Here is a 21961-nt window from a genome sequence, read left to right on the forward strand (position 1 = left end):
GTTCAGAAATATATTGCGTAACTAAACTTCAAAAAGCCTTTGGTATATTATTTAATTCTGATGTGGAACGGAGATAGCTACTATTTCATATATAAATTAAATAAACAGTAGGGATCTACTAAAATTTTCCATAGACGTATCATAGAACACAACATGCGTGTAAACAAGCCATTCGTTGATTCAGTAGTAATATATATATTATGACACTCGAACAAGATAGCTATACAGACTAATTCCATTTTCACAATTTAGATCATCTTTTATATATTTTAAACAAGCAGTAGGAATTTACTACACACATCCTAGAAATAGAAAATAATAGAACATAGTCCATGTTTTCCGCTGATTCACTTGCATATATTAAACGCCTTACAAAAGTAATTCCATTTTCAAAATTTTATTCTATTTTAAGTAAATTGAACAGTGGTAATATACTAATTTTACTACTACATGTATTCTGAAACGTTGACTAGTGGCATAACAGCCCATGTTGCTCACTGATAATATGACTTCTTACAGGAGAAAGGATTTTTTAAAACGTTAAATTATTTCTAGTATTCCTTTACAAAAAGGAAATGTTTCTCTTTCTAATATTAATTTAAACTGTCGATCGATATCGAGATTGATCGAGTAAGGATTTGTTATTAAAAATTGATTACTTATCAATTTTTTAATACAATTAATAATTATTTTAATATAATTAATAAAATAATTTTCACTTACCGATTAAAAAAAAACTCGGTTTATAGATCGGTTTCCGACATCTGACAACCCAGACAATATTATATCTGAAAAAAAATAAAAAACATTTATATATTTTTTTAATCAGGCAACGTTATTTCCTAGGGGAAGAATAATGGGACTAATTGCTAGCTACCTGGTCTGTAATGGGTCGTTACCATGATACACACACATCTTTAACATGACGAGTAAAAAACAAAAGTTCCAATTTAAAATGAAAGAGACACTAACTTCTTAACATTCCATGAATTTACCGTGCAGATGCCGGGTCCATCGTGTGGCAGAGAGGAAAACTCCGAGCAATTCCCGGGACTTGTGACCCGGGTGTAGATCTAAGGGACCCCTTGCCGACATACGTCACTACTCACCTTCACCGCTCGTATTTCTCTCCCTGCCCAACCAAATCTGGTAAGAACCTAGCTAGTGCTTTAGACACATGTTCTAGTATACAACTTACTACAGTCCTAGTCAGGCCAAGATCTTTTAAAATTTGTAGAGAGATTTTGCTAGTAGGTATACCTATCGTTCCCATTTCGACTGTATATAAATTTATTTTGTTAAATTTATTTATTGAAAATAATAAGACGTAATACGTAAACAATAAAATAATTTCAGGAATCGTAAAACAAATTGTTGATTTTGATCATTAATGAAATGATCCAAAGAAAAAATTCAATAGCAAATAAAATAAATATCTATCAACACCTACATTAGCGAAACCATTTATCAATAAAATGAAGCCATGCCGCAAAGCATACGTCCGATGGCAATCGTTTTAACATTCCAAGGCTATATTTAACAACGTTAAAATGTGATCAAATCTAAAAAATATTCCATGAAACATATTATTTTTATGAGTATTTCGTTTACAGATGAAATAAAGAGTATTTATTCAGTGTTTTTATAATGAAAACTAAAACAAACAAGTGCAATCAAGAAATATAAATAATCTTTATTCAAATAAACTTATTATACTTTTGAATAGTCACATTTTTTTATTCTACCACTCATTCAGAACGCAGACACATTACAAGAATAATAAGCAAGAAACTTACGTGTTGCTCATTTAAATAATGAAAGATGCTATTAAGTAATCATTTTATTTATATGTAACGATTATTGCCACTGCTGCATATATTCCGCAAACAAATTTGTAGATATAGAACTAACTATATAACATGAGAACCTATTCAGTCTCAATGCAATTAGCAAGCTAGCTGTATTATGTAAAGCTGTTCCCTTGTCAACCGAAATCTTATTTGGCATCTAGTTATGCCCGCGACTGTGTACGTATATGTATACATTTATGGATTAATGGTGATCAAACGACCATAGTAAATAAAGCATTTTTACGTCGCCGTTGTTTCATCAAATAATATTCAGAAATAATACCTTTATGATTATTTTTTAAATAAATTACCAAATAATTAATAAAATTGTTCATGGCGCATTGCAAATTTCATAAAATTAATTGTACACCCTTTATTTTTCTATTTTCGTTTGCTTATATATAGACCATTATCTACAAGCCCGTAAATTTATATTTTTGTTTATATGTATTCAACACCTTATGCAAATACTTATATGGTTGTATTTTAAATATTATTCGATACAAACGAATAAGATCTTTCGTTGGACAATCTAGTAAAGATAATGGTAGTGAGGTAAAACCTTTATTTACTATAGAATTAGTTGCGTTAAAACTAGTAGATAAATGATAAATAGATATGTATATAAAAAAATCATTTGCTTCGAAATCAAACAATTGGTTGGTTACCAATGTTTCTCTCACTGGTGAGTCAGTTATAAATATAAATTGATAGACAAAATTATTTGATTTTAAGCAAATTCAAACTCACGACCTTATAAATCCATTCCAAAAGTTGATATATAACCACCGAGCCTTTCGTATTATACCATAATAAATACATATTTATTGCTTTATGTAAAAAAGTATAAGGTGACAAATACTCACTGAAATAAATCATACCTACAAAAATATATCACCTAGTAACAGAATTTAATTAAACAGATTGTATGAAAGATTCGCAACAATATTCTATCATTATTAAATTTTCCAATCTTCAGAACTCAATTAAACAAACGAATTAATTTCACGAGCAAATAAGTCGATATTGTATTAAAAATCAAATTAAATGACATTGAAAGTTATTCAAGTCTTAATTTAATTTCAACAATTGTTCATTAATATTTAATATGCCTAATTATCTGGGAATGGACCGCTTGAAGTTAATTATTAATTTACTATTCATTGTATAAAGAAGCGGATTTTAAACGTAACAAAATTATACAAATACATAAATGTCGATGTTGGTCCATCTAGAATGAAAATCGACTTATACATTCTCTATGACTACCCCATAAGGTACCTGTCGTAGTAATGAATAGATAGACGAAAAAAATGTCTTCGTTTATTATTTTGTTGTTTTGACGGCCTTGGTGGTTTAGCGGTTAAGCGCACTGCTTTACTTCCGATGGTCACAGGTTCGATTCCTCGTACGGTACAAACATATGAATTTATGAGTATATTATGTATGTATTTTCCAAAAATATATATATAAGCAGTAGTATAGTAAGTATTAATATCAGTTGTCCATAACACGAGTTCCGCTTACCGTGGGACTAGATGTCGCTGTGTTAATTGTCCAGGATTATTTATTTACAATTGAGTACTAGTAAATCTTACCTTATCTGCAGGTATTATGTCAAGGATGTTGCATCACATATACAAAAAGATATATCAATACCAGCTGATACCAGCGAATTCAGCTGACTTTTTAAGTTAATAGATATAAGTTAGCTTTCCTCTTGATACAATCTGCTTATATATCAAGTGTGATTTAAATCCGTTCAGATGAAATATAACTGACTGACGAATAAACAATATTAGTAGGAACTAGAAACTCCTCGTTTAATTAATATAACCCAATTGATTATGGGATTAGATGTCTAACATCAATGTTATGTTTATAATAATATTCCTAATACACAGATCCTGTCTATAAATCTATTCCATCCCTAATTTGCACGTGAATTACTACCCCTAATCCACAGCAAACCCTCCATACTTACTCTTTACCTATCCCTTTACTAATATTATAAATTCTAGATTATTAATAGTGTAGGTACTTAATATTGTATAGTATATTCCTATGGATAAAGTCAATTAATACAGTAATTAATCTGGGTATATAATAAATAATTAATATATTTGTTAATGATGAGTGGTAGAATCAAAATATGACTATTCAAAAGTGCTTGTAATGAGTTTATTTGAATAAAGATTATTTCTTTTTCTACAATTTCATTTATATTTTCTAAATTATAATTATTTTTACACAACTTAGAATGCAATACAAATGAACTTTTAAATGGAAATGTCCGGCTTCATGTACCAAAGGCCACCACATCATAGAGTATACTGGATATAAACCTTGTACGTTTAACACATGTGAACATTTCATATAACAATTAATATGGAATAAATAGCTACAGCGGTGGTTAGGTACAAATGTTATGTAAATATATGTTCAGAAATATTCAACAAACGAATAAAAATACATCAAATCTTAACTCATAATATTAGGAAATTAAAACGACATTTTTCACGATTCACAGTTCCACAAAGGCCCTAAAAAGATACGAGCACTCGTATTTTATGTTTCAGTAAAACAAAAATAACTGACGAGCTCGACAAGAGCCACGCACGCTGAAACAATGCGGTGCAGTCGACGTTACAAATAAAACATCATCACGCCATACCGCAACTATGGGGGCCTGATCTGAAATGTCAATATATCGATTATTTTATATATGTATATACTAGCGTACCGGCTTAGCTCGGACAACATTACAACTCTTTGAATTTCTCGGCTTGCTCTAAACTATAACACGCATGTATTATACATATAAACATATAAACGTTCTTCTTGAATCACTCTATCTATGTAGAACTGAAAACTGTATTCAATCCATTGCGTATTTTAAAAGATCGTCGATCGTCGGACCCTTTGTTTTATACTGTAAGATATGACTTTTATCTTATTGGAATAGCAAACAAGCTAACTGCATACCTAATGGTAAGCACTAACCGATATATATGTATGTACATCATCAACATGCGTTGCCATTCCCAAGGACTAAGATGTCATATCTCTTTATCCTGTAATTTCACTTAACGCGAAATACAAGAAACAGCTAAAATAGAGATCAAGCAGATGATTATGTACAAAGTACAAGTTCATACGATGTAGTTGAAAGAACAAACACGAAAAAAAAACTAATTATGCCGCTACTTATGTTCCGAGTTGTTAAGTAAGTTCTTCATAAGTCTATTTACTATTTCAATGTAAAAGGAACGTTAACATGTTTATTACACAAAGCTTTTTACATTGAGCTAGCTTCACCGCAAATGTCACTTAAACCCCGACGTCGACGCTGAGGTGCGCCGTGCAAAACGTCGCCAACTTCTAGAACACGTCGTGTTTATTTGAAGATAATTTCTGTTGTGAAGGCTTTTATGTTTGCCGGTATTGCACAGTTTTTTTAAACAGTATTATTTTATTATACTACTCGCCCCGGCTTCGCTTGGGTATACATTTATTATATATATAAACCTTCCTCAAGAATCACTCTATCTATTAAAAAAACCGCTTCAAAATCCCTTGCGATGATTTAAAGATTTAAGCATACATAAGGACAGACAGTGACAGCGACTTTATTTTATACTATGTAATGTACCTACGACGATCTCGGTGATTTAGCGGTTTTGATTATAGTAAGTTCGATTCCTCGTACATTTATTTAACCTATACAATTTAGTTAACTAACTTATTTATATTACTGTTTGTATTTATGAGTATGATTTTTTGTATTGGTCTGAGTGTTTTCTATTTGTAATTCGTATGTACTTATAAAATGTAATTAAATATTTCTGTTTCGAAGTAACTATGTATAGAGTACAATTTCTGCTTTGTTTGTCTAGACGGCAATGTGTGAATCCCGAGTAATTATATTATGAGTAGCACTATATTCCAATGTAGATTCGTCAGAGAAACAATTAGAAATCTGGTCTGTTTTGTGATAACTGCAATTTCATTTCCAGCACAATACAAAACATTGTATTCAAGAGTATTGCATTTAGTATTAGCATGAATGTTATTTATATATATTTACATACGTTTTTCACTTGTCAAATATTTATAACACAGACTTTGTTTAGTTTGGGACAACATGGCACAGTGCAGTATGGCAAGGTTATAAAATAGTTAAATATAACCATTATCTATAATATGGCGTTTCGTTGCCAATTTTAAAGCCTTGCCTTGACTTAAAAATTTACGATCTTCTACACACAAATAACATAACTTTTGGAAGCATAACTTCATGTATATAAGACTCGAGCCAATACCGAATAATTTAGTGTTTAACTAGTGGCCCGCTGCGACTTCAGCCGAATAGGAATAATTCTGAGTTTTGTATGAACTAACATAATATTTAGTCTATGTCAGTCTGGAATAATTAAAAGAAAAGAATGCTTTCAAAGATTGGCAAAAGGTACCTATGGAGAATGATCGTCTGAAACAAGAGAAAAAGATAATTTGTAATAAGTTTAAAAAGAAAGCAAAAAAAGTAGTAGCGATATCCCGAACAAGGGCATTAGATAAAATATACAAGTCACTTGATGACCCCAGTGGTCAAAAAGAACTATACAGGATCACAAAAATGAGAGAAGAAAGAGAAACGAAAGATATGAAGCATGTGAAATGTCTAAAAGATGATACAGGCCAAATTTTGTTAAAAGACGACGATATAAAAACACGTTGGAAGGTATATTTTGAAAAACTTATGAATGAAGAGAATCTGTGGGATGATCCTACAAAACATGTCTCGCAAACATCGGTGTAGTAAATGAGATTGGTATGGATGAAGTAAGGAAAGCAGTGAAAAGTATGAATAATGGGAAAGCTGTTGGGCCAGATGGCATACCAGCAGAAGTCTGGAAATTATTAGGAGAAGATGAATGCAAGTGGTTAGCTTTATTCTTTAATAAATTATTGCATGGCGATCCCTAAGGAATAGTGCAATAGTTCACTAGAGCCCATTTTTAAGAATAAGGGTGAGGTACAGGATTGCAATAATTATCGAGGAATAAAGCTCATGTCTCACAGTATGAAAGTATGGGAGAAAGTGATAGAGAAGCGATTGCGTGATGAGACTAGTATCACCCAAAACCAGTTTGGATTTATGTCAGGCCGAAGTACCACAGATGCCATATTTGCATTGCGCCAGCTGTGTGAAAAATACAGACGTACTCACAAGAACTTGCACATGGTGTTTGTGGACCTGGAAAAGGCGTACGATAAAGTACCCAGACCGGTTTTGTGGTGGGCCCTGAAAGATAGAGGAGTGCCAGTGAAGTATGTTGATTCGTGCTATGTACAATCAACCTCGTACATACGTTCGGTCGGCCGCGGGAAATACCAGCGAGTTCAGTGTGGCTGTAGGCTTGCATCAGGGATCGGCTTTAAGCCCGTACCTCTTTTTGTTGATAAAGACGTCGGAGATACAAGAAGAGGCACCCTGGTGCATGCTATTTGTAGATGACATTGTGCTCGTTGGTGAGGAGGGAGCTGAGATACAGAGTAGATTGGCAGATGTGGCAGCAAAAGCTGGAAAGTGGTGGCTTTAAAGTTTTTTTAAATTAGTGAAGTATAAATAAAAATAGAAATAATCTTTATTCAAATAAACTTAATATTATTATTAGTTTTTAATATTCATTGTTTTTAAAGCAGACTCATTACAAGAAGAACGAGGAAGAAACTTGTGTGTAGCTTTATTAAATACATTTTGTTCAGCATTAAATTTTCAAGATTTCGTGAGAAGTGCAATACAGTGGTACCGGATTCTATTTTCTTAATGTAACGTAACAAAATCTGCTCTCTGTTCTCTTTATAATATTAAGATAGATATAGGTTAGTATCAAATCTCACCTAAACGGTAAATTTTGTCCACTGCCTACATTACAATTTTTCGGATCGTTGATTTTTCATTGGATTAGTCAGGGGTTGGTGGTTTCAAGGGTAAATAAAATGGGCAATCGCCCAAAGTAGATATCATATATCTAAATACCATTTTTTCAAGTACGTGATATTACACTTTTTTTTCACTACCTTAGTGGTTATATTGCAATAGATAATTCTAATTCATGATCGATACCTCTTCAATTTTAAATAATTAGAATACCTTATCTTACTTATAATACAATTATTTGTAAAGTTTTATTTGATAACATCTAATTTATCACAATATTAATGAAGTTAACTAATCGGGTCTTAACAATAATTTTATGGCATATAAAGTCTAGATTGCACTTGTGGCAGTCTTGGCTGATTGTAGCACAGCGATGTTAATGTGGGTAGGAGCCAGTAGTTTTTTCAACTACGTCACTCCATTGTCCAACAAAGAATCTTGACATTTCACATTTGACATCCCTGTATTACAGTTAGCTCCTGAGTACGATCACTGCAACCTAGTCAAAATGTCGAGATAGGTAAGGCTAGGTTGCAGTACCTTTATTTACCACGAAATTATTCGTGTTAAGACTTAACTATATTAATAATAATATAAACGCGAAAGTTTGTGAGCCTGGATGGATACTTGTTCTCTTTCACAAATTACTACACTTATTACTTACTACTACTTAATAGTATATATACTACTTGAACGGATTTTGATGAAAGTTTACACTTTACACACAGTTTACACTTTGTACACGTTACACAGTAATATAGCTTATATGTCAGAATAATATATAGGCTATAAATTCCACGCAACAAGTGGGGAGCCGATTGCAAGATACAAAATTAAAAAATATATCACGCGGGTGAAACGGCGGGCACAGCTAGTATTCTATATTTATCTATTAGACAATAATCTCAAGTATTTAATAATTTGTAGACATTTTCAATAAATTTCGAGTTAAACATTCGTTACTACCTAAACAGAAATTTCTGGCAGTTCTTTCTACTAACTTCAAACAGGAGAAGGAATTCCTTGGTTTATCTGTATTGTGATGCAACTTCTGTATTAATCATTGTAGTTGCGAAATCTCTAACCACACAGTAACACCTGGCGTATTCTACATGCAAGACGTAGATATTGTAAAAGTGAACAAAGGAAGAGATAAGTCTGTGTAGGTACATAGATTCAAAGTCCGCTGTCGTCCGATCTGTACCGAAGGGAGCTAAAGTATTTATTGAGTTATCTGAAAAATATATAAAGCGTGCAATCCCTATACACACATAGCACCAACGAGAATAGAAACCATAACTCACAAAGAGAAGGTAATGGATGGTCCGCACATCGTTACAGTGACAAATGCATCGGTTTCTATTTTTATTTATAAGGTAGTGTGTTGGAATGCTATTTATCTACAGTTATATAACTAAATTCATTATATTTAGTAATACATTTGTCTTTCAAATCTTTATCCTTTTTTATGTATCTAGAATAGCAAACAAACTAATAAACGGCACCTGATAAAAAGTTTAAACTGTCACCTACGTACGTGTACATAACAGCTTCACAGACATCTAACTCATGTACCATCCCGTTGCCATTTCTGAAGACAAAAGCATCACATTTCCGTAACCAGTAGTTTCCCTGCCATATGCACCTTTGAAATCAGAACATTTCCTGTAAAGTACGTTGCCAGCGGTAGAATTAAGCCAGCTTGAGCTTGAAGTTTTTGATAAACTTATATACGTTTTTTATACACGAGAGAAACAGCATACGACACACCTGATGGCAAACGGTTATAGTAGCCTATGAAAACACCGGGGGGTGTTACGTGTGCGTTATCGACCCTAAAATTGTAGTACGTATACATACTAATTACGCCTGTTTTATCTTTAGGAGCATTATAATATACAAATACTACACTCAATAACCTCAATAGTGTTTCTCAATAGGAATATTTAATGTAAATATTCCGGTTGCGGTTAGGAATCCTACGCTCAAATTTGCTGATGAATATGTATACCTAGTACTGCTAGATGGACTTGTTAAATACAAGTCAAAATATGATATCATTTGACGAGTTCAACGAACCTGAGCATAATATCATAAAGTCGAAAGAAGAAAGTCAACTAATGCTTGTTGTTAGTAACAAGAAATGTAATTGTAATTTCCTTTTACACTGCTAACTAAATGATAGTTCTAAGAATCAGTAATCTCAAGAATGAGCTATATTCATAGTTAACGATATCAAAAATATTTTATAACTTAAACATATATGCTTAAGTATAGCAAAGACTTTGCATATAGCAAAGCCGCAACTCTATCGGATTTTAACAACTATTTGAAAACTGAATACGAGGTTGTTTAATTAAATATATATGCAACTTAAATAGGTATGCAAAATACAACTCTATCGGACTGCAGTAAGTATTTGATCACAAATGAACTGAAAACACGGAAGAACTGAAAGACATTGAGAAAATCCTCTACGAGTTCGTACGAAGCTACTTAAATAAAGCTTGTAAAAATAATGTTTAAGTGTGCTCCTGGTTTATGCGTTCATGCGTGAATTCGATTGAGCTGAAACTTGTTCAGTTGTTGGTGGAAATTGCGTGAAAGTTTCGGACACAGTACAGTCGGCTTCAAAAAGGTATAGTGTAAGATGGAGCAAGCTTTGCGTAAGATTCATCTTTTTATGTTTGCGTTGTTTGATATAGGCCCTATCAAAGCTAGAAGAAAAATGTTTTGTCTGTTATAATATTAATGTTTCTTTACTACATAAAAATCCTGCTTTTCTACTAAAATGTGAAGTCACATCGTTTGTCAATAATAGTTATACATAATAATATACAAAATTTATAAACAAATTAATAATAATTAATTTCTGAATTACAAACAGATTAAATTTTTCTGATTTGTTTCTGCATATTTATAATATTTCTTTAATTACTCAAAAATTGGGTTTATATAAAAAGGACCATTACCCTAAGTCGCCTATAACCGAATAGGAACTGTTTATGTAGGTGTAATAACTTTAATTATGTCTTCTTTCCTTATTTCTCTTCCTTTGTTAGTTGCTCATAATTGTATTTGTATTTAATTTTGTACTTCGAAAAGAGCAATATTTAAATTTTACTTTATTTTATTATTATTTCATCCACCATTTTGGAATTCTAAATTGATTTCTATTCTATTAATCTTCTCTTCTCATCATAAACATTGTCTATTCCCGTGTTAATTTTTAAATTAGACCCACGTCTAATCCCGCGATTAGAAAGATTTTTTAAACAAAATCGTGGACTATTTAAAAATAAGAGCAGAGTTAATTGTTCTCGATATAAAACCGTCCCTACAGATCCTCGTGAGCTTCACCAAGCAGACTCAAAGTTATAGCAATTCGACGTAATCCGGGATTGTAATTGGAATTGGACAATGTAGCACCGTCTAATCGGACGTAAATACGGAAAGTGACGGGAACAAGGGATTATCCGAGCGCCATATTTCCTTAATTGAAGATTTGCGGTCGTACTAAGTTTTACACTATGCTTATTTCAATAATTAACGCTAGATCACACAGCACCATATAGACTGAAACTATGTAAAACTGATACTGATTGTAATTGTACATCAATAAAAATATAATTATTGACTTATATGTAATAAAGAAAATAAAGTAGCCATTAAACTTTCATCTAAAAATAACAATAATAACTTTATTGCTCACTAAGAATATTTATAAAAATATATTGTATCTTAAAAAGTATATTGCTAAGGGCAGTCTTATTGCTACTAGTAATCTCTTACAGAAAACCTATGAATATAAATCTCCTTATTAATATATAAAACTAAAGTGGCCTTACCTGTCTGTTTGTTACTACTAATTAGTTAAAAGGATCTTGAAAGATCTGATAACAAGATTGTATCATGCGAACGGACAGTGCTATCTTTCATTTTAAAATACCAGACGAAGTCGTGTGTAACAACTAGCGCAATAATAAAACAAATCGGTGATTAGTTTAAATAGATAGCTGTAGCTTTAAATATAATCGCATAATAATAATAAAAAAGAATTCGATAGAGAAAATATTTATATTTGATATATTATACGAAATTTCATTCGTGTAATCTTCTTTATCATTGCCATCCAATTCATAAAATGAATATCCCAATTTCGAGATAAAAATGTAAACTGTATGCCACAGGTAGATAACAAAATCTGATAAGTGACCCATAACGGTTTAACCAATCCTCCTAACAATTAATAATAATAACCCTGGACAATCCACACAGCACCATCTATTCCGAAGCTAAGCAGAGCTTGTATTATTAGTACTAGAACACTGATATAAATACTTTTTTGTAAATCCATACATAAAATAGATAGAAAATACCCAGACTGATACAAACAATCACATTCATCAAATACAAATGTTTGCATTGTGCGATGAATCGAACCGGCGATCTGCGGATATGAAGCATTGTGCCAAAACACTAGACATCCGAGGCCGTCAACTAAAATACTAGCAGAATTGGTTACCAGCCATATTTTTTTGTTTTTTTTTTTTGAGATAATACTTAAATATTATGAACCTATGTACCTACATATATTATATATACAAAATAGAAAAATATCGAGTTCTCCTATAGATAGTCCATCCTCGAGATACAATTTACCTTCACGTCAATTTTCATTTGCATCCATTCAGTTGTTTTGTCATGAAAAGGTAACGACCAGACAGACAGAGACGCTTTCACATTTATTATGTCAGTATAAAGGTATAGATTTAAGATGGCTAAGATTATTTTTTATTCAATCATAATGTCGTAGCTCTATTCGCTATAGAAGCTCGAGACTGATAATAAACGAAAAAGTCAATATAATATAAAAATTTGGCGTAACTGAGTAGGCTTAAGAAAACGATGTAGGTTGTAAACACGATTAAACGTAGGGAGGTAACAAACTTCAGTCACGTCATGAGACATGACAAGTACAGAATACTCCAGCTGATCATCCAGGAGAGGATTGCGGGAAAAAGAAGTGCTGGCAAAAGACGACATTCCTGCCAAAAAAACTTGAGGGAATAGCGTGGCTATAGTACAATCTCGCTGTTTAGAGTAGTAGCATCAAATATTAAAATTACCCTGATGTAGTATAACCTACAATAGGAATGGGACTTAAAAAAGAAGAACACATACATTATTTTTTTAACTGAAACGGCAAACAATCGAACGGCAATTCAATAGCAATTCAGGTTTTGCGATTATTGTCACTAACCAGTGGCAATCATCGCCTACTTCTGATGACGAGATGCTGTTCATTTAGAAAAGAAAATTGTCATCATGTGACGCATATTGTAACACTTATGCTTTTTCATTTGGCATGACTTTACCGTTATGCCTCCATAGATATTATTTCATTGCCACATTTCCGCTTTCAACCGAAACACTGTTTATGAAGTTACTTAGCAACTAAAATAGGTGAGACTAAAATAGGCACTTCTGACACAGACTTTGTAGAAAGTGTAGTAAATTCGGTAAACCTATCTATGATTATTTTAATCAAATGTTAATTCTAACCGCAATAAAGGTTGCCGTTACAAAAATAATTATCTGATCGTAACTCAATAACAGAAGTTTGTTCCGTCTGCACGTCCCAACAAGACAGAGTTTATCGTGGAATGGAATATTAAACGGGAAAAGGAAAGCCTATAATGAAAATTTTGTACTACGCAAAAAAATAATTTTTACGTTTAAATATTTCATTCAATACTTTAGTTTGTCCATACTAATATTAGGAATGCGAAAGTATCTGTCCTTTATAATATTTGTTACCTTTATAATATTTGACTTTCTACTTTTTTACTACTTTCTTTTTTTTTTATCTTACCTTTATAAGGTTGAAAGGATTTTGACTATACAATCAATTTTCACATAAAATTAGACGAAAGATCGATTGTATCACGGATATATTTTATGTATTTTATATAAAAAGACGAAAATATAATAATAATATCTCAGGACAACTCACACAACGCCATCTGGTCCCGTGCTAAGCAGAACTTCTGTTATGGGTACTAGACAACCGATAAAAATACACAAATACATTTTTTAGTAAATACATGCATGATATACATAGGAAATACCCAGATTAATATAAACAGTCATACTCATGAATACAAATGTACTTGAATCCGAGACTATCGGGAGTAAAGCGGTATACTAAACCGCTAGATAACCTTGGCAAAAACCTCGACTAATAGACTATAGTTTTCTTTGTGGCAGTTATTATGAGGTAAAGGAACCAGAGACTGAGTACTGAAGTCCTTAAAGTATCCTTTAGTTCATCGACTTTCATAACTTATTTCATCATGTATGCAACAGTTCCGGGGATTCTCGATTTTTCCCTCTGACATTACAAGTTTTACCTAATCTAACGAGTTATTTAGATATAAAAATTTAGCAGCAGTACTAAGACCTTACTGATTCAATCCCTCGTGCTCCCTATTATTGATTATGCTGACGTGTGCTGCCCTGATATGAATGAGGACCTCTTAAATAAATTGGATCGTCTTCTTAATAATGCTATCCGTTTCATTTTCGGTCTTCGCAAGTACGACCATATCTCTCTCTATCGTTCTAAGCTTAATTGGCTTCCGATCCGTCAACGCAGAATTGTTCGCCTCTTGTGTACACTGTATTCAATACTATACGATCCAAACTCACCTGCGTAACTTAGTACCAAATTTCTTTTTCATGGGGACATCTCTCATCGTAACCTTCGTCTGTCTAGGAATCTACTTTTGCACGTTCACGCTCATCGTTCGAGCTTCGTCTCCAAATCTTTCATGCTTCAGGCTATTAAACACTGGAATGCTTTGCCCCTTGACATAAAATCTAATACTACCAAATTTACCTTTAAATCCAAAGTACGTAAACATCTTTCCTAGGACATCGGTAATTAATAATACGACACTAATTTATGGAAAATTGTCAAAATGATCTCTTGCTTTTACCGGACTATTCATTGTTGATGTTTTTTTTTTAGTATGTATGTATTTGTGTATAAATTTATATATTTAGGTTTTTATATATTATGCATTATATATAAGTAAGTATGTAGTTGGATATAATATATATTTACTTTATTTATTCCTACTTACTTGTATTTATTTTCATATTATTTTCTTAATAATGCACCGCCCACTAATCTCTGTTTAGCTTATGGTCGACTGGGAGAAAATGCCTTATGATGTTAAGTCCGCCATTTGCACCTTTATTTTTTTTTTTTTTGTATTTGTGCATTAAAGTTTTAATAAATAAATAAATAAACCAAGCAATTCTTGTATATAAAACTTATGTATGATGTACATGTAATGTTATGTGTAGGTATGTTTTTACGTGATTTATAATGTGTACATCGATACCAGTTGTATTGATTACGATAAAAAATAAATTTTGTAGTTCATTTATATAGAGTTATTCCGGAAATATAAAATAACCGCGTGAATAAACTTCATTTTAAGTATTTATTATAAATTATTGTAGATAAATTATTCCGATATGGACATAATTATCAATACTTAATAGATCTTCTCTATTTGTTAGAATTTTATTTACCCCTTTTATAATTTTATCAATGGCCAAGCTAAATTTAAATACACCTACTAAGTTATGAATCGGATTATTCAAAAATACTGCTGCTCTGTCATTAGGACTTCATTTTACAACTGAAAGAGCACTTTAATTTTACAGTACCTACTTTCCCGTCAATGGACTCTCCCATGAAAACAAACTCTTGAATAAAGCAGTGATGTTGAAAACAGAAAGATTTTCTGCGTAAATAGACTGGGTAAAATAACGACTATTTTTAGAAAAAAGATCTTGATAATAAGCTGTGAACTAATAACGCAAATACCAATGTTTGCTGATAATTCGTGATAGAAATATGTAAGGTGATAGAACCCATTCCTTCAGGTGAGTCATACATGACTGTAGCACGTATTATTGAGATGTAAACAAAATTTACCGTAATTCATGTAGATCTAAACATTCAGATAACTTTGTTTGCGTAATTTAATAAGTAGGTGCACCTACCTATGTTTTGTTACTTCCACAATTTATTGGCAATTAATATAGTAATTTAACACAACATTAACAAAATTGAATCTACAGTTAATACTTTCTTTTTTTAATAACATAATGTGTCACTAGATCTATTAGAATAGAATAGAAAATCATTTATTCAAATAAACTTACATTGAAGCATTTTTGAATAGTCATTACATTTTTTAATCTACCGCTCGTTCGGAAAGCTGTCTCATCACAAGTAGAACGAGCAAGAAACTTGCGTGTTGCTCTTTTAAATAATTTTATTATTACTTTACATTTTTAAGTTTAAGTGTGTGAATACAAACCACCAATTAGCACTAATTCAATTAAATACTCAAATAGAAAAAATATTGAATATATAACCAACTGGTTAAACAATTAATAAGAAGAAATCAGTCATAGTGATTATTATGAGACTGATTGCAAAACAATTATTAATAATAAAAACACAAAACCTACAAACCATCCGCTATAAGCGTCACAGATAGAAAACAATCTCAGGTAATTCTAGCATCTAATACTGCGATTTTTACCACGGTTTTTCTACAGTACACTCGGTCATCTCAAAATAGTTATATTTTCGCTACGCCTTTACTCTGTTTATACTTATAGTGTCGCTTATTTTTTATGGTTGAGAGAACATTCTTTGAAAAAAATATATCAACCAAAATCAAAAGCTCTTTTTGATCTTTTGAAATATGACATGCACTAGTTTCGTCTGTTCCAACACAATGTCACAGATCACTATGGCTGTATGGCTCATACTTTTGCATTTCCCATAAAAAAATATGAATACCAAAATAACAATTCCATTTTGTATTAACTTGATAGACTTAATATTTAATTTCATTAATTAATACCAAATTGAACTACAAAAGAGCAACCCGTTTTAATTAGTTACAATATAATTATATAATATATAATATTTTAATCTGTCGTTTTAATTCTTACATAAGTATCGGAAACATATACGAGACCCGAATTCTGCCAGTTTGCATGGTAATTTAACTTCAATCTTTAATTATTGAAATAGGAAGATACATCTGCAAATTGTGTAGTCTCATAAATTTTCTACCATTCACAGTTTTGCAATAGATACCTATAAATTGAATATCAATTGAAAATCCATTCAAATATCGCAAGAAAAATAAACACTCGTGTTCCACGCCATAGCAGCGTGATATTCTGCAACAGCTTTCCTCAATGCTTTCAGCAGGTAGAGTGCAAGTTTATTTCATTCATATAATACGTACCTGTACATAGGTACAATGTATTTTATTTCTGGCCGAGTAAACGAATCATTCCTGTTCGCTTCAAGAAGTTGCGCTTTGGCGTATGTCCAAATTTAGTGTTTAGATTGTAGTCAAATATTATTTAATTCTGACTGAATAACGTTCAATGAAAATTTTAGGTATCGTAACATCATTTAAAAATTTCTTTGTTGTTCCATTTACTGCTTTGATCAAATGATGATGATTGATCGTGCTAATAATAACGACCTCGGCCTTTGTTCCGATGGTCGCGGGTTTGATTCCTTGGACGGTACAAACATTTGTATTCATGAGTTATGTATATTATTCAAGTATTTAAAAAAAAATATTTATGGATATATATCAGTTGTTTAGTGCCCGTAACAAAAGCTCTGGTTAGTTTGGTACAAGTTGGCGCTGTGTGAGTTGTTTTGTTTTATTTATTATTATTATTTAATAATTTAACATGTTGCTATTCAAAAAGTATAATATTTTGTATTATAATTGTATTATAGAATAAAAACTTGAATAAACAATTAAACATACTCAAAATAAAGTAATCAAATTATGCTAAGATATTGAGTAACAAATATAATTTATCAAAAAAGTAACATGTAAATTTACGGGATTTATTCGTTCATTTTTATTAAATGGTGGTATTGTTGTTTGTAAATATGATATTCCTACTTGCGCTAACGATGTATGCTGTCAAAGCACCAAAGGCTGTTTGTAAGACGATGAATTGTACACCAGGAACACCATTTATATTGATTGAATAGGCTGAAGTTAAAAAACAGTGTTTTGGTCACTGAAGAATCTCCCATACTGAGTTGACGACCTATTTATATTGTTGCAGATCACTCATTATGGAAGTTGTTAATCTTATGTATGTCGAACTATATATTTTTTTATGGATTATAATGAAATGCCTGCAGACGCTAGCGGTGCACCAGTGGAGGATGATAAAATGAGCATAAGGTCAAGTCAGTTAGTTCATCGAGACAAATTCACCAAGAATTTTTCCAAGAGTAACCGTGTGGAGGTCAACCTAACATGGTACATTGCTAGGAATAAGATCGTCAATCGACAGTCTCCCCCCCCCCCCCCCCCCCTATTGTCTCTACTTATAAAAGTAAAATTGTCAATTACACTAATGAAATAAACGATTTATCTTCTGTGCATAGGACAACAGTACCAAAAGTAATAATTCCCACCCCAGGGTAGAAGCGGATTATTAGTATTGAGGACTAGTAGTTACATTTGGTGTCATGTTTTGGTGAATTTATAATGCCTTTGCTACAATGACCTAATTTTCTTCTTTGAACACAGTACTCCACTGATGCCTCTCCAGCACATATTATTAATGCAGGTGAGTGCATCATTCCATATTCGTTCAACTATAAAAATTTCCTCCACCAACCGAGAAGTAATAAAGAAATAAATCCAATTGTTACGTTTAATACATTCCATCAAATAAACGAGAATCGTACGGGCATAATGTATTTCAATTCATTATACTTTTCAGTAGCAATAAAAATCTGTGTTGAAGTACCAGTCAAGCCATTGACGGTTTTATTTACCGAAACCCCTTATCATCAAGCATTAGCTTTATCATGGAATTGTGAGCTAACCCCTAAAGAATATTTCATATTTGCAACTATCTAAAACCACGTCGCAGATTACACTAAGCTACAGTACTCTCATTTAAATTTTCAATGCTTTCACACCACTATGTGATATATTTTACATCACCGTACAAATTTGCGAATAACAAAGTTTCCTAGATACCGAAAAATGGTTCTTATTTCTGGGATATAAGGAAATTCTTTGCGTATTTTGTTTGGTACTGTATAGCGATATTGCCGGGATCTCTACTAGCAAGAAGCATTGTTCCCAGTTTGCTACTTACAGCTGAACATGTTAGGAATTGATATTGCTAATATACTGGCCAATGCAAATTTTTAGTAGACTTCAAAATGCAGGATGTGCGAAATTTATAACTATTTTCTGTATCTGAATGTTATGCGATATTATCTCATAGTTTTGTGACAATATTGATTAATATCCTTGGATAATTCCATTCTTAAATCGAGAATACTGTATCATCCTTATTTAATTCATATATATTTAAGTAACTTTTGATCCTAATAAAATATATAATTTAATGTAACTATGTATAGGAAACTAATAACATACAGATCCAATCTAATGATCTTTAACCTCGTACACCACTAACAACTCCGATGTCACATAACCATGTATTACAAGATTAATATCAAACTACAATTCCTAATCATAATCCTTCAGTATCCACTATCACAAGACAATCATAATTTGCTTTTCAAATTGCAACTTTGTTTCTCAGAAAGAAAGATACAGATTACGTTTGCGGCATCTCGCGAAATGTGAGGTCGAAAGCACCGTCCGGCGGGCTTGGTAATTTCCGCTCACGCCATCAATAACGCTTTGGATTTATGTAACTGTGTTTATCCGAGACTTTCTCCCCCTGAGTCCTTTTGCCCTTTTTGTGTCTGATAGGCGGTGATAAGAGATTGGTTTCGGATAAGTTCCCGTCGATTTTGCGCGGACCACAAATGTCGGTGCAATGTTCTTCGTTTGTTCTCCAATTGGACAACGCTCATCTTACAATACTGCCGAAGATTTCTCTCATAATGTTTAATATCACATATTTATTTAGTAGACTATTTAAAATTGTTAAAAAGTTAATAGGGGAAGATTATTAAGAGGATATGAATTAAGAATAATTTTAATTGGCGGAAAAATTAACTACGGAAGACTATATCGCACTAGGTTATGCTTGTATCGTGGAAGTAAAAAAAGTGAAATTAACATTAGTACGGCGATCAGATATGAAATGTAGCACCATTCTACCATCTAACTGACTGGGCTTGCTAACCAGTTTTCATTCTCGTTCTATTATTTACCAATGGTATGTACCGTGAGCGCAGGCGGAAGTACCATTCCATCGCCTTCCATTAATAGAAATATATACAAGTAGGTAATAAATTCCTCTATTGAACATCAATCATAGAAATACACGAATGCTTATAATATGCACATGTACGCAATTTAGTACGGAAGTACTTATTTCTTTATGTAAAAAAATTACACAACAATATATCTTTTATTTCTCAATCATTATCCAATCAATAAGTAAAATTCTATACCTATTTCTAAAACTTTATAATAAGCACTATTTAACGTTAAAATGTGAAATTTGTAATAATTCGAACTTCATCCAATGTCATATTGAAAATATTTAAGAAAAAAGATCAACTTCAATAAACGTTATCTTATTGAGGATCACATAATTATTTAACACAATGAAGAAAACCAATCAACGGTTTGAAGGAGCAATCAAAACTCTCGATTTAAGCGTTATCATGAAAACATCTCCCAGCCCTACTTTTGTCTAATGAGGAGTAAAATAGAGAAGTTTTGTCATTCACGATCTGAGGACATTTTAATCTATCGAGTTGTAAAAGCGATGCCACAAGATCTACCAATTATCATTAAATTTGTGTTAATTAACGTGGACAAGTGTCACATCTCCTCTAATAATATGAAACATAATCACATTTTTCATCAGTCTATTTCTAAACTCAATACTACTAAACCACGCAATTAATTTTGATATTATTTTGGTTTCGTATATATTTTACTTACATTGATGGGTCTGGAATATTATACATCTAAATATAATGTTTCAGTATGTCAACATTAGCTAATTATCCATTACCAGTAGTAAAATATTTAAAATGTACAAATAATAATAGTAAAAATGTAGATTACATTATTTGGATAATACTTCAAAAGATATAAGATTATACAATTTTCACAAAATATTCTTCAAAATATGTATCGGTATCAATCTAGTTCAATATCGTTTTTATAATAATTAATAAGAGTATAAACGGAACATCAAGACATAGCAGTTAGGTACAGAGCAGCGCGGGAGAAACCCTGAAAAGTATCGCGGCCGAAGACCTATTTGTAATACAACAAGGTGTCGAGCCTTGACATGATTCTGTGGATTGTTTTTGTACACTCCCAAAATATTAATGGTTAGACGAGCCCTAATCCAAACACAAGAAACCAATGATTTACTCACAATGAAATTCTTCGTCCGCTATTTTTAAACTGCGACATTCAACACCTATATTTCACGAGTGGTAAAGAAAAAAACAGTCGGTACTAATACTGTAACAACCAAAATAATGACGAGTCAAGGTTGAACCGTTGCTTGCTATAAAATGGCCGTAACAGCCCGTCGGATGATTAAGATACCTCATGTCAAAGTTATCCGAAACGCGAGGAGTATACTCACCGGTGGGTAAGGCGGGAGACGCCGCTGAGTCACTCACATGGATGGTTAGAGCACAGATTCACTATCAGTGGGTCAACAGTTGTATGCCAGTGGCAGACTGGTAGGTAGTGGCGTGTAAAATTAGCGCGGCTACCGCTGCTCGGCGATGCGTCGCGCGTCGTCGCGGTGCGAGCGGCGGGCGGTGACTAGGGCGGGCGTCTCGCCGGCGCCCGCCACGCCGCCGCCGCGCTGCCGCCCGCCCCGCGCCTTATCACACGAATAAAATTTATTTAATGGATAACCGCCCGACGATGGGATATCCATTGAAATTTTCCGTTTTACGATGCGATTATTAATGACTTAAGTGCTGTTTGCCGTATTTTTTCCAACCTTCCGTTTATGACTATGGACGCATGTTTGTTTGGACGGAGACATTTTATTAGGAGCTTTGAACGCTAAATGGCTCTTGTTTTAGAGCAGATTGCATTTTATC

The 21961-nt window shown here is 32.4% G+C and overlaps 1 protein-coding gene across 2 annotated transcripts in view; it reads right to left on the minus strand.

Moving 5' to 3' along the window:
* The window catches only part of LOC131852409 (receptor-type tyrosine-protein phosphatase kappa), a 168543-nt gene extending 146888 nt beyond the window's left edge, over window positions 1-21655 (minus strand). For both annotated transcript variants that reach the window (XM_059203088.1, XM_059203086.1), the window contains exons 1-2: window positions 21490-21655; window positions 724-788 (exon numbers count right to left, since the gene is read on the minus strand). The gene's annotated coding sequence lies outside the window, so the exon portion shown is untranslated. The remainder of the gene's footprint in view (window positions 1-723; window positions 789-21489) is intronic.
* Between the last annotated feature and the right edge of the window lie 306 nt (window positions 21656-21961).

This window comes from Achroia grisella, unplaced genomic scaffold, assembly GCF_030625045.1.
Source record: "Achroia grisella isolate CSIRO2021 unplaced genomic scaffold, CSIRO_AGI_Agris_v1 utg848, whole genome shotgun sequence".
Lineage (NCBI taxonomy): Eukaryota > Metazoa > Arthropoda > Insecta > Lepidoptera > Pyralidae > Achroia > Achroia grisella.